Source organism: Perca fluviatilis, chromosome 14 (genome assembly GCF_010015445.1).
Source record: "Perca fluviatilis chromosome 14, GENO_Pfluv_1.0, whole genome shotgun sequence".
Classification (NCBI taxonomy): Eukaryota; Metazoa; Chordata; class Actinopteri; order Perciformes; family Percidae; genus Perca; species Perca fluviatilis.
In genome coordinates, this window is record NC_053125.1 from 14,257,555 (window position 1) to 14,271,061 (window position 13,507).

General features: G+C 39.1%; 1 protein-coding gene across 30 annotated transcripts in view; it reads left to right on the top strand.

The window, feature by feature from the left end:
* LOC120573639 (adhesion G protein-coupled receptor L3-like) overlaps nt 1–13,507 on the top strand; it is a 224,866-nt gene that overhangs the window by 50,843 nt on the left and 160,516 nt on the right. The window contains exon 1 of one of the 30 annotated variants that reach the window (XM_039823492.1): nt 12,108–12,334. The exons of the other annotated variants lie outside the window; for them this stretch is intronic. The gene's annotated coding sequence lies outside the window, so the exon portion shown is untranslated. Of the gene's footprint in view, nt 1–12,107; nt 12,335–13,507 lie in introns of those variants that run through there. 30 annotated transcript variants of the gene reach the window in all.

Genomic DNA, 13,507 nt, shown 5'->3' on the forward strand with positions numbered 1-13,507 from the left:
AGTGCTTGTTTACTGTGGGAATAGACGTATACAGGGAATGGTTTTTGGCTGATGTCTGATTTAGCTCTGGGCATTATGTGAGGTCAAAGCAGATGCCGCTTATATGCAGATAAGGCTGCAGCAACTGAAGCAGAAACGATTGCAATTCACGCCCGTGGGCTTTTTCTTTACACATTTTAGACAACAGAAAACGGGAGCACAGCAGTACATGTTGCCATCATCAATCACCTCAGAGACTCAGTCACTGTGATGTGTCAAAAAGGATGAAAGGCATGATTCTCAATGATAGGGCTGTTAAAAATGCAGGCTCCCGAGTAGATGGCATTAGGGTATGTTGTGGTTGGAGGTGCCAGAGCTGAACCAGCGGGGAAACTCATCTCACATGTTTACATACACGTAGGAATCCAGGTTATTAAGGGAAACCAGGCATGGAGACAGGAAATCAGAGAACATTTTTACTTTAATGATTACATGCACATGGTCAGCAATTCGATTTCTCTCAGACCCAGTACCATATATTTTCTATTTTCAGCTGCAGATTAATACACATCTGGTGCTGTAGTGAGAATTGACGGCAGCAGAATGGTGAATGTGGGTCAGACTCAAAAAAACTATGATGCCCATGTTCATCATAATGAAGGAACATTTCACCTAGTGCAATGTTGTTAATAGTTTTTTGATCAACAATGGAGCTCTATGGCACAGATTAATAAGATATCAGGCTTTTGCTACATAGACAATACTTGTTAGTAGGATCACATTATTATTATTTTACTGACCGTAACAAAGCACAGATGTATTTTTAAAATATGGGACTACATTTTTGCATGTAAAGTTTTTGCCTTAATGACCCTTAATGGGAATCTTTGTGGTGAATTATACAAACCTGCACAGAATCTATGAAGTAAAATAGGCCCACTGATATCTATCTATCTATCTATCTATCTATCTATCTATCTATCTATCTATGGGCCTATTTTACTTCATAGATTCTGTGCAGGTTTGTATAATTATATATATAAAAGGCAATACCATTTTAATTTTTAAACTGATGTGAGTCAGGTCTATGATTCACACTATCTATCTATCTATGGGCCTATTTTACTTCATAGATTCTGTGCAGGTTTGTATAATTATATATATATATATATATATATATATATATATATATATATATATATATATATCTCCCCAGACAAGGCAATACCATTTTAATTTTTAAACTGATGTGAGTCAGGTCTATGATTCACACAAATTTAACTCTCCCCATTGGCTGCATCACATTACTCATTTTTCAATCTCAGTTTGGAAGTATCCATCAAATTTGATGAAGCCTCTCAAACTCAAGATGGTAACAGGTTTTTAGAGGGAAGGCAGCCCCTGTACTGGGAGTGCTAAGTCATCTGTTAATCAGAGACGACCATAATTATGCTAGTTGTGAGGCATTTTCCCCATTTCTCAATTTGTATGCCAAGAGTTGCCTAACTATATCCATTCTGAAATGACGTGAGCATTGTGGTGTTGGCCGCTGTTGCAATATTTTCACCCCTCCCGATGGACATATTGGGTAATAAATATGAGATCCACCAGTACTGTCTCGCACAGATGATGTTATTAGACTTGCCAGCCTGAGGCATCAGCTGTGTGTATTGGACGTCTGTCAAAGAACAGACCTCCCTTCCCCCCACTCCAGACTCCCCCCTGTGCTGAAACCAACTGGTCCAGGAATTGCATGCCAGACTCGTGTAGAGTCCCAGAGACCCCGCTTTGCTCCGTGTCCAAGTCAAAAGAAAGAGTCTGGCATTGAGATAGACTCCCCTGCACTCATGATATAGAAGTAAAAACAACAAAATCCTTTGCCTTTGCCAGCTTCTTTGGGGAACCAGGGTGGGGTGGATTACAAAGTGGTAGTATGAGTAGGATAGTTTCAGAGTTTGCTTTAAAGGTGGTCCCCCACACACTCCTGGTGGCCTGTTGTGCAGGTTGAATAACATTCCAGCGTTGGATTGATACAAAAATGAAATGAGGAGAATGAAAAGAGAAAGGATGGAGGGGTGGAAAGTCACCTTCAGTGGAGCTTTGGGCACCCCACTGTAAGTATGGGATCAAGGTGGCTGACAGGACTCCCCAGAAATGGAGTCTGTAGTTCTGTCTGAGAGGGTGTAAGGTTTTGGATCTAAGAGGATCATCAGTGCTGTAAAAAGAGCCACTGTGAGATTGGCATCAGTGTCAAAATGATTTGACACGCCACAACTCAGTACTTAACCCTAAGATTTTCTAAATGTACAAGAAATGGGAATGCAGATGGGCATTATGGCATCAAATCTTTTTGTCCCAGATTATTTTTTTAAATGCAGGGTAGGTTAAACAAGACATCCACAGTAGCAGCTGTGAGTCATAACGGTGCTTGAAGCTTAATGCTAACATTAACGGGCTAACATGCCCATATCATAATAGGGATGCTAGCATGCTGATGTTTAGTGAGTGTTATATTAACCACATTCACCATCTGACTTTAGTTCAGTTTGCTAACATGCTAACGTTTGCTAGTTAGCACCAAACACAAAGTATAGCTGAGGCTGATAGGAATGCCATTCATTTTGCAGGTATTTGGTCACAAACCAAAGTGTTGTCAAGCTTAAGATTTTGACCTGATGAGATTCACCCTCATGAATTGTCTGTGGCAAATGTCATTGTAACCCATCATACTATTGTTGAGATATTTCAGTCTGGACCAAACACTGCCATCCCCAGAGCCAAACCACTAGATCACAATAGAGAAGTGTATCCATTAATCTAATCTGTTTGCAGAGACACTATAAAGATTGTTAATTGGGTTTAAAAAAAATCCATGACTTTGGCATGAAGAAACTAGCTGGATGACTTCTCTTTAAAACCTTATAGGCCAATCTTTTGGCCATATTAAATACAGGTTGTTCCCAGAGACCTCCCAGCATTGATACACTCAATATTGATTGGGAAAAGGCCAATACCATCAACTGAGCGTCTTTAGTTATCCCGTCGGCATAAACAGGAGGCAATTTCATTAAAGTGATGGTTCGGAGTAATTTACCCTAGGGTCCTTTGCACCATGACCTCGAGCCAAACACCCCCCCAGAAGCTTTTTTCACCTGGGTCTAACATTGGGCGAGTTAGCGTAGAGTAGCGTTAGCCACTGAATAGCTTAGCGCGGGGCTAATGGACCCACGTTTGTATCTCTTAAATGACCCCACTAATAATGCCCGAAATGATACCAAGGTCTACACTAGTTATATAGGTTATGCACTCATAAACGATGGATTGGAAAGTTTGTAAGTACACCAGAAGTTTATGTAAATAACACTTGCCTGCTGGCTTCTGCTCTTGCTGTTGTTGTTGCTGCTGTGAGACGAGTGCTTAGGGACGTCTACAAATTACAACACCGAAAAGAGATGCAACAAAAATATTTTTTAATTTAACTTATTTTTTAAAGTAAGTGCTGTAATATAACTAGCAGGAGACAAGTAATAATTGAGGTAAGTTTGGAGACATTACCTTATTTAATCATTAAATTAATACATATTTTTGTTGTATCTCTTTTCGGTGTAGTAATTTGTAGAAGGCCCTAAGCACTCGTCTAACTGCAGATAGCAGCAGCGGCAACAGAGAGCAGAAGAGAGCAGGCAAGTGTTCATAAACTTCTGGTGTACTTAGAAACTTTCCAATCCATCGTTTTATGAGTGCATAACCTATTTGTACTAGTGTAGACCTTTGATATCATTTCGGGCATTATTAGTGGGGTCCATTAGCCCCTGCGCTAAGCTATTCAGCAGCTAGCGCTACGCTACGCTAACTCGCCCAATGTTAGACCTAGGTGAAAAAAGCTTCTGGGGGGGTGTTTGGCTCGAGGTCATGGTGCAAAGGACCCTAGGGTAAATTACTCCGAACCATCACTTTAAAAAGACTGTGGTCCAAGTGGGTCTGCGATATTTCCACATATTTAGGTTGCTGTACTCTGAAGAGTCAAAAGCATTACTGACTTCCTCGCTTTTATCCACTCTGTGGAGAGGGCAGAATGGTGTGTGTGGTCGTAGCATAAGTGGACAAATAACATTTCACCAGAGTGCATTTAGGACTTGAACCTGGGTCACAGTTGCAATGATTCTATGCTTTGTCAATTAAAGTGTGTTTTAGAGCAATGGAGAAAGAAGAAGAAAGTGCAAGAGGTTGAGGATGTAAGATATTTTGATAGAGCAACTGTGTATTTGTCATAGAGTAAGTGTATGCCCTTGTTCTGTCTTCCACAGTGTATCCCAGCTGCCAACAAACACACAGTATTACATTCTCTACAGAGGATCTGGGTGCAAACCCCATTATTATGCTTTCCAGTCCAATCAATTGTTGGGCCGTTCAGGTCCAAATATCCAAACCTTTTATTTGAATTCGTATTGTCCATTTTTAATTCTTAGACTAAAGGCTCTTCCTCTAACAGACTGCCCAATGCACCAGTCTGTATCAGTCCAATGTATGTGTACATGTGTGTAAGCCCCAATCGCAACACTGTAAAATCCATGGTTTACAGTCTGTTCTTGTACTTTGACATTCACTAACTATCCCCGGCCATTATGGGGCTGCATCACGCTGGAAGACCTCCGCTTTCAGATTTAGAAAGGTTGCCTGCTGAGTCCAACCCAGACACATTCAACTGCTCAGCCAAGAGACACAGGGCAAGGTCAGTGGATTGTGCGTGTGTGTGTGTGTGTGTGTGTGTGTTTTCACGCCACTAGCCAAAGTGTGTCCACGTGCATCAAAACACAAAGGCACACACAGGCCAGAGAGTGTCCTCTCCTCCCACAGTGTACTGCAGGTACTCGCCATCCATGCTCTGATTTGACATGTTACACATCTAACTAATTTGCCTCCCCCTCACGCTCACACACACAAAGCGGATAGAACAACCATCGATGGCATCAACATGGCGTCAATGTGATTCTCTCTTTGTGGTCCCCAATTCACTTAATTAAATCCCTTGTGTTTGCAAATTTGTACTTCAAAGTAAGTCGTTAATGACTTAATTAGAATTAGTCAGCATCTAGTGAAATTAAACCAGTACATCCTAAATGGCTTTTTTTGTAAATAGCTCAGCATGAGCGTCCATGCTGCTGAGTCTATTACACAAGGACAACATTGGTTGGAGTTTATGCAATGCTGCTGCAAATCTTATGTCTCACTTTTTCTTTTGTGTTCACTTACAGTGAATATAATGTACGTAGTGGGCTGTACGAAAAAAGTATATCAAGAAAAAGAATAAAAAGCTTGCTTAAAATTTAGATTAAAGTCGATATACCGTAACCCCGGGGGCCCCGGCTATCTCATCAGGTTTTAGAACTCGTGGTAAGACCAGGCACCTCAACACCAGCCGTGATTTGTCAGACCTAAGAGTATTTGCTTCCACAAGAGAGGAAAGAACTGCTCTCTTCGTCCGAAAACATTCCCCATGAGGATGTTTGCCCAGACCAATCAGACTTTCATCAAACTCCATTCTATACTCGTCTGAGTGAGGGCTGAGGGACTCCACAGGCCGCAAGCTCTCCACACTTCTTCCATACGTTACTCGGCAGGCACTTCTTCCCTGTGGCTTGGAAAAACAAAATGCCCAATTATAGATGATTATCTTTGAGCATTCTGTGATAAGTTGGACTCGGAAGACAGGAGGATGAAGTGTTGGCAACTAGGGTGCCTTCTCGGGGCGACCTGAACCTGACTCTGAAATGGTTCATAGGATCTTGGCTGGGCTGGCAGCTGTTACCAGTGTACTCTAAGTTGTTTCTTTTCTCAGTGGTCTGCATGGGTTGACTGTGAGGTGTGTAAATATCAACAACAATAGACAATTTGACCTGTATTTCTCTGAATACCTTGTAGTAGTATCCATATTCTCCCTCTGCTTGTGAACTTTTGAACATTGTGTGTTTAAAAGTCAGCCCTTGAGCGAGCCAACAGGCATCCCCAGGTTTATTCTTGCTCGCTAATCGATCACTCCAAAGCCAGGTCACTGAGGTCTTAACAAGACAAGCTCTCTCACATTTCAGCAAGCATTTTCTAAAAATCTGCTAGACAACACAAATGGGAGCCTACAAAGCAATTCACCGTGATGACCCTTGACCCTTGTGTCAACTATGTTTGGACGATTACTTACCTTTTAAACACAAGGTGAATAAGAATGTCTGTCTGTCTGAACAAGGAAATGGATGATATTTGACCATAAAGAACAAGTGGTTGGGAGTGTTTGTGCTGTTTTTCTCCTACATTTTCCATCCTTTTAATGTTATTTTTTAGTCTTTTACATCGATGTGCTACATTTCAAGGCTTTTGTAAGACAGTTTAGTCTAGTCAGGCTGATTATACTCTCATTCAGGTCAAATCTGCATAGACAATAAGTTGGTGAATGTAGTAATGTACTGGTATATTATTAACTTGAGATGGTTAGGAGCAAAGGTTAACTCACAGAATAATATATATATATATATATATATATATATATATATATATATATATATATATATATATATATATAGTATGTATTCACTTTATGTTGAAGTGCTTTCGGTGTAGGTAAAAAGCTGGACAAAGAAATCTTTAAAAGAATGTATTTCAGTATTAGTGCCGGTGAATCAATAATGTCTTGCAACAAAACACCACAATATATTGCTTCATCGATTATTTTTTCCCCACTCTCATATTGATATTTGCACATTCAGGAACACTGCTACGACCAGAGCGTTTCACACAATAAAAGGCAGAGCATGTTCAAACAATAGATGTTTTGACTGAAATGTCAACAATAAAAAAGGTCCTTTGAGTGTTCGCTGTGTAGCAGTGAATCTTTTTCCCCAGTGTGTTCACAAATTATACTGTTACCATCTTCCTTACAGGGAGTAACTCATTATATTAAGATAGTTTTTGGAAATATATTTCATTACATGTTATGTCATGTAAGGGTAGAATTAGCTCAGTGAGACTAATCTAGAATGATACATCAATGAGGGAATTTAGGGAATGAGGGAATCAATTTGTTTCTGCAACTTAAAGCCAGATTATTATGTTACTTTGTAAAGAATAAATATTACATTTAATGTGTTACTTATAAAAGGTTGAACTCATAAGCAATGAAAACTCCCTTTTCACAACATAATGAGAGGTCTTCCTGCTATAGCCTTACTGAGTCTGGTATGTCAGGTAATTTATAATGGCCAATGTTAGAAAACATTTGTTTGCACAACAATTTATCTGCAATAAATGAGTATAAATGAGTAAACTCCCTGGTGAGCAAAGAATGATGCATGATCTAAATTGACACATTAGTTTTCTGTGTTTCTGATTTCCCTCCCTGCTTTTTCAGTAAATTTCTGTTAATGTACACCACATAATTCCAGTTTTTCATTTATATGTGTGAATTGAACTTTTAGTGGACATTGATGGATACATAAGTATACACGCACACACCTGCCTTCTGTTCAAACCACTGTATCCTTCAGTTCTCCCTCCCCCTCTCTCCTGTTTGCCTCTAATTGAGCTGTAAGTCCAGTCCAGGTGGAACCTATTTGAATTCCCTGTGGTCTTGACCACTGTGGTTGCCTGTGACACAGTCGTTCCTCTCATTTCCAGGCCATTTCCAACATATTCTTGCCATCGGTAACACTCATGCTGCAATCATTATGCCACCTAGACACACCATAGTGATTTGTGGTCAAAAACACTAACACAGACATGCAGGACCAGATGGAAGGGAGAATTAACATTGTAATCAAGTCTGTATTGAGTGCATGCAGCATGATACATAATGTTGAAAATGTGCATCACATTTGCCTAGCCAGGGATGCTCTGCAATTCATGTTTTAAGATTTCATTATATTCTGTGCACTTGGCTCAGCATTAGATAATGATATTGAAATGCATGTGCCATTGGGATCAGTGTTATTGACATTGGAATTTGCTGGACCCCTGATTCAGAGGCTGTGCTGAAATTGCTGTTTGTTTGCGTGTGTGTGAGTGAGTGATTTTTTTCCTCCCTTCTCAAATCTGGCAGGGAATGAAGTGTCTATTGGAAAATTATGCAAATGCAGTTTGAGGGAAAACAAAATGCAATGAAATTGAGACCTAAAAAAGTAAAATACAAAAAAAAGAAAATAAATGGAGGCATTTTCAGAGCAGATGCCATTCAAACAGGGCTTAGCCGAGTTCAGGCTGTGCTGAAAAATGATAGCAATAATTAGAAATATGGCCTGGTTCGGCTTTGTTTCACATGTAAAAGGGTGTATCCTCTATTGTGTTTCTTAGCATGTTTTGGAACTCATGGTTACACTCTTTCATGCGGTTTGCACCTGTCCTCTGACCATACTGTATGTTGTCCATTTTGAAAACCGTAAAGTCGTTTGTATCAGATTGACGGTCATACCATTTAGTTAATCATTGGGAATTAACCAATTATCAGCTCATTCAGATATATTCTCAGCTTCACAAAAATGTATACACAGTCTAGAGCCTCTGTAAGGCAAGGCAGCTTTATTTATATAGCACATTTCAGCAACGGGGCAATTCAAAGTGCTTTACATAAAACATGAAAGAGCAGTTATAAAACAATTAAAAACAATTTAAAAGACAAGAATACATTTTACAGTGCAGTATAAGAATTTAAAGAACTGAGAGATAAAATACGCGAATAAAGAACAGTTAAAACAGTTAAACATATAAAAGCAGATAAAATAGGTTAATTAAAGAAAGGACCAATATGTCAGACATCTCAAGCAGTTCGGTCCATATCTCTGGTTCATCTCACCAACAATGGGTCCAGATGCTTCACATGGAGGATACATTCCCCATAGTTACAGAAGCTTTAGTCAATTTCAATGCAGTCGTCACCACAAGATTTAGTTCTTTTCTTCGGCAAACCTTGCAAAACCCGGAACTGTCTTCAGACCGTCTCTAATAGTCAGGAAACGTGGGTGTGTTTTATTTTATTCTTAATTTAATAGTTTCTCAGACTATTTCTGTTCAATTGTAATTGTTTTGGTCTTCAGACCCTTTTGTTAGTTATCAAACTAACTTTGTTGACAGTCCACAGCCTGTCTCTTCTGTAATCTATTGTCACACCCGTATCAAAGAAATAATCAGAAATATGTCCGTTACTGCTCGCAGTTCGGTCCATATCTCTGGTTCATCTCACCAACAATGAGTCCAGATGCTTCACATGGAGGATACATTCCCCATAGTTACAAAAGCTTCTGTAGCAGCTTTTGCATGTTACCAATGTGTATATCAAATGTCATTGCAATCATCTAATAGTTGTTGAGACATTTTACTCAAAACCACGAATGTGAACCCTAAGTCGAACTTGCCAAAGTCATTAGGATACATTGTCTGGAAACCATAAAGGTCTGCACACAATTGTGTGCCCATTTACTCAGTAGATGTTGACATATTTCACTGGAACACTTTTCTGGTGGAGCTAGATAAAAAGTAATGAGATCACATTATCACAAGTTATTAGGAATCATCCTGTGAACGCCATGGATATCTGGACCAGATTGCAAGGCAAATCATCCAATAGTTAAAACACTTCAGTCTGGACAAAAGTGGTGGATCGACAGGCAAGCAGACAGACAGACATTGCCATCCCTAGAGCTATGCCACTAACATGGCTAAAAATGTTAAGACTGTGGTAGTGAGGTCATGTTTTTTTCACCACATATCTATCATACCCATGACCCTGCCAATACTGTCAACTTGTATCTTGGAAAATTGCTCTTGTCAGCATAATACATTGCCAATATATTGTTGCCGCTGTCTAAAAAGAAATCCATACGGGGCATGGGATTTATCTTTGAGGTCACTTTGTTTTAAATCTATGTATATATCATATCTTTGTTGGTAATTTGGACATGAAAATATGGAGTATTTTTGCCCTGGGCAATGACGCCTTAGTGCTCACACCCAAAATCAAGCCTGGCCACAAAAAGACTTGCTGTGTTTGTGAGCACAGCATGCCAATTGCTCCTGGTAGGTGCTTAATGGCCAACATGTAAGGTTGTCATGGTAACCTGTCCACATGAGACACTATAGCAAGCATCACCAACTACCTACCGGGTTGTCCGGACCCAGTAGTAAAGATAGCTAGTTGTTTTCCATACAAATGCAGCACTTTAATTTTGCAGCTGGTAAAGAAGGGTGGTAGGAGGTAGTTTGAATTACTTTATGTACTGCAGGGTAGCTTAATCCATAATAATACATCGTCATTTATTAGTTGATTTATATTATATCTGCAAAGGAACTAATATTGTCATATAAATGTAGTGGAGTAAATGGAAATACTCAAGTAAAGTACAAGTACCACAAAAATGTACTTTAGTACAGTACTTGAGTAGATGTACTTAGTTACATTCCACCAGTGTTGAAATTATATAGAAATGTATATTGGTGATTTTATTTGAAAGACACAATTTAGCCATTAGTGGAGTTGCTGGGAGGACATTTTAGTAACTGGACCTCTTTGAATCCCTGCACTATAGCAACAGCAGCTGAAGTGAACGCTGTACGTTGGTTTCGCTCACTGCAATTCATGACCTTCACATATCGGCTAGTACATTTTCCTTTACATCTTTGTCTGTGTCTATTTTCTTTTTTGTTTTTGTTTTTTTAAATCATCTATGAATCTATTTCATCCATCCGTCCCATTTATCTCACTGATTTCCCTGTCTTTCTCTCTCTGTCTTACAACCCTCCTATCCACCATCCCTCAATCTTTTACATTCCTCTCTTTCCCAATTTGTGATGATCCATCCTTCTCTCTTTCCTGTCCTATTACCCAGCCTCTTCCTCTGTTTCTTCCTTTGTCTGGGATCCATTTGTGCTGCATTAGGCAAGATATGCTGAGAGAGAAAGACTGGGAGGATAGAAAGAAGAAGGACTTGGAAAATGGATAGTGTCTGAGCTTTGCATTATAATGGAGAACTGTCTAAAGGCAGATTTGCTCTGCCTTTAAGTGATGCATCTGTCTGCATTTATTCACCCAACTCTACATACGCTCAGGCCTACGTGCTTTTATTTCCCTCCCTTGTGGGAATGTAAACCATCCCTATTGTATGCTTGTGTACTGTTAAATATTCGTAATGGTAATTTCTTTTATTTTTTTGCACCTAGCTTTTTTTTACTGTGTGTGCAAGTAATTACCTCTAATGGGTTGTGTTTCTATTGTCTTGTAGTTGGGAAGTGTTTTGTGTGTCAGGATGGGTTGCAATGCCTTTGTGCGCAAGGAAGGAAGGGAGGAGGGAAGGTCCCATTATTTAACCCAAGCCATCAGTCACACTCAACAAGCCTATCATATAGGACCATTCAGAGACTGTGCAGGCTAAAGTTAGCGCTATTATCTGCCTGTCACTGGCTAGCTGTGTTCGGGTCCCTTGTGAAAAAACCAATTGTATGAGTGAATGCCTTGCTGCTCACGTTGTCAAGCTCCAGGGATGCGCACAGTGCCTTAAAAGAGCCCTCTCCATTTACCTTCAGTTTGTTTTACACCTTTCAACTCGCAGTAGAAAGCATGATTTTGACATTTAGTATTATAACATTGACCGCTCAATTTTAAACCATCAGCAAGGTTTGCAAGCCCAACCAAGTGGAAAAAATAATCTTTAACTCTAAAGGAAAGGAAAGGATCATCTCGATTTTAATCATCTCAGCTCATCTCCTAAGATTTCCGAGTGAGTGCTCATCAATCAAAACTGTATGCAGACAGTGTGCTTGATTAATATTCATTTTATATGAGACACTTCATTTGCATGAACACACTGTCTGTCTCATAAAAATCACCAAGCCCTCCCCACTGGTGTGATAAGCATCTGGACATGAAACAGTTGAAATTCGGAGACATGGTACTTAACCCGGCAACACAATCCCACTTCATTACATAGTGTGATACAAAAGTGGGAGGGATTTAAGCAGGCGGGACTAGTAACATCATACTTAGTATGTACCCATCAGATAACACTGAGGATCAAGTTTCACTTTGTTGCAAAAGCATTGTATGGAATGCGTCTGGATTAATAAAAATCATGTTTGGTTTCCTCAGGTCAGAAAGTGCCAGATGGAGAAATGCCCTGAGGTGGTGAAGTGCATCAGTGTGATGGCTATCTCACCACTTGTGAGATATGTTGGGGTTACAGAGATGAGAGTGCTGCATGGGAAGAAATCCATATCTCTCATTTAAAAGGTTTAAAATGAACATGCATAGTCACAGCTGACCTGAGAGTCAAGTTAGGAATCATCTGAAGAGATTTCTCCGACCCGTCCAGTTATATTTCAGGTAATGCTTAAAAATGTATATTGGCTTGAAACCATCTGTATAACAATCATATCAATGAAGCTGGAACAATTAGTTGATTAATCGATTAGTCAGTTGACAGAAAAATAATTTTTATGCCATGTTTTTGATAATCAATTGTTTTAAGTAAACTTTCAAACAAAAGTGCCAACCCTTCACATGTTCCAGCTTCTCAGTTGTCAGTATTTGCTGCTGTTCTTTATCTTGTGTGATTGTACATTCAAGATTTGTGGGGTTTGGATTGTTAGTTAGAAAGAAATAAGCAATTTGATGACAACTTGGGCTTTAGGAAAGTGTAATGGGAATATAGGCCAAATGATCTTGTTAAATAGCTACACGTATGGCCAGGTAATATGATTATATACAATGTAAGGAGATAGCAACTATTTTTACCCTTTATCCACCTCTTTAATATATGTGGTTGTATTGTTGGCAATGATAAAAAATCAATAAGCAGGACTGTTTAATGACAATATTGGATTCACAGGATTTTCTCATTAGTGTGTTGTAATATAATATTACAGGTATTTTATTCCCTGGTGTAAGAGAAAACATACATTTAGTTATTATTGCATTATATTGTGATATATATTTATAGTCAATTTTAAGATACATATAGCATGTTAAAATAGTAACCCATTTCGCCCACACCTAGCAACAAATAAACAGGATGTTTTTTTTGTAAATTGCAATACACTGTCACATGATGCTGTGCCAGTTCATTACATGAGGAAATTGAAAAAACATTCAGATTCATGCATTATAGTTGGCATTTCAGTGAAAAGTACAAAAAATAATACTCCCAATAATCACCGGATCTTTATGACCCCTCTTTCTTTTAAAAGATCTTGCTGTCTTTTCAGAATGGATTTTTTTTTTCTTCTAGAGCCAGAGCAATGCCTTCAACAATCGCAGTAGAGACACTGACTCGTATGTAAACTGGTAGTTGTGTATTTAAATATGAAAAGTATATGTAAAAAGCATGAAAAACAAGTGGCATACTGTACATTACTTCTGGTAAACTCTCTTGGATTCAGGAGTTGGAGGGAAAAAAAAAAGGCAACCAGAGATAATTTACAGCAAGAAGGCTCATATAAAATATATGAACTGGCCCTCAACAATTTCCCATGAGATAAATTACACTATAGTGGTGAC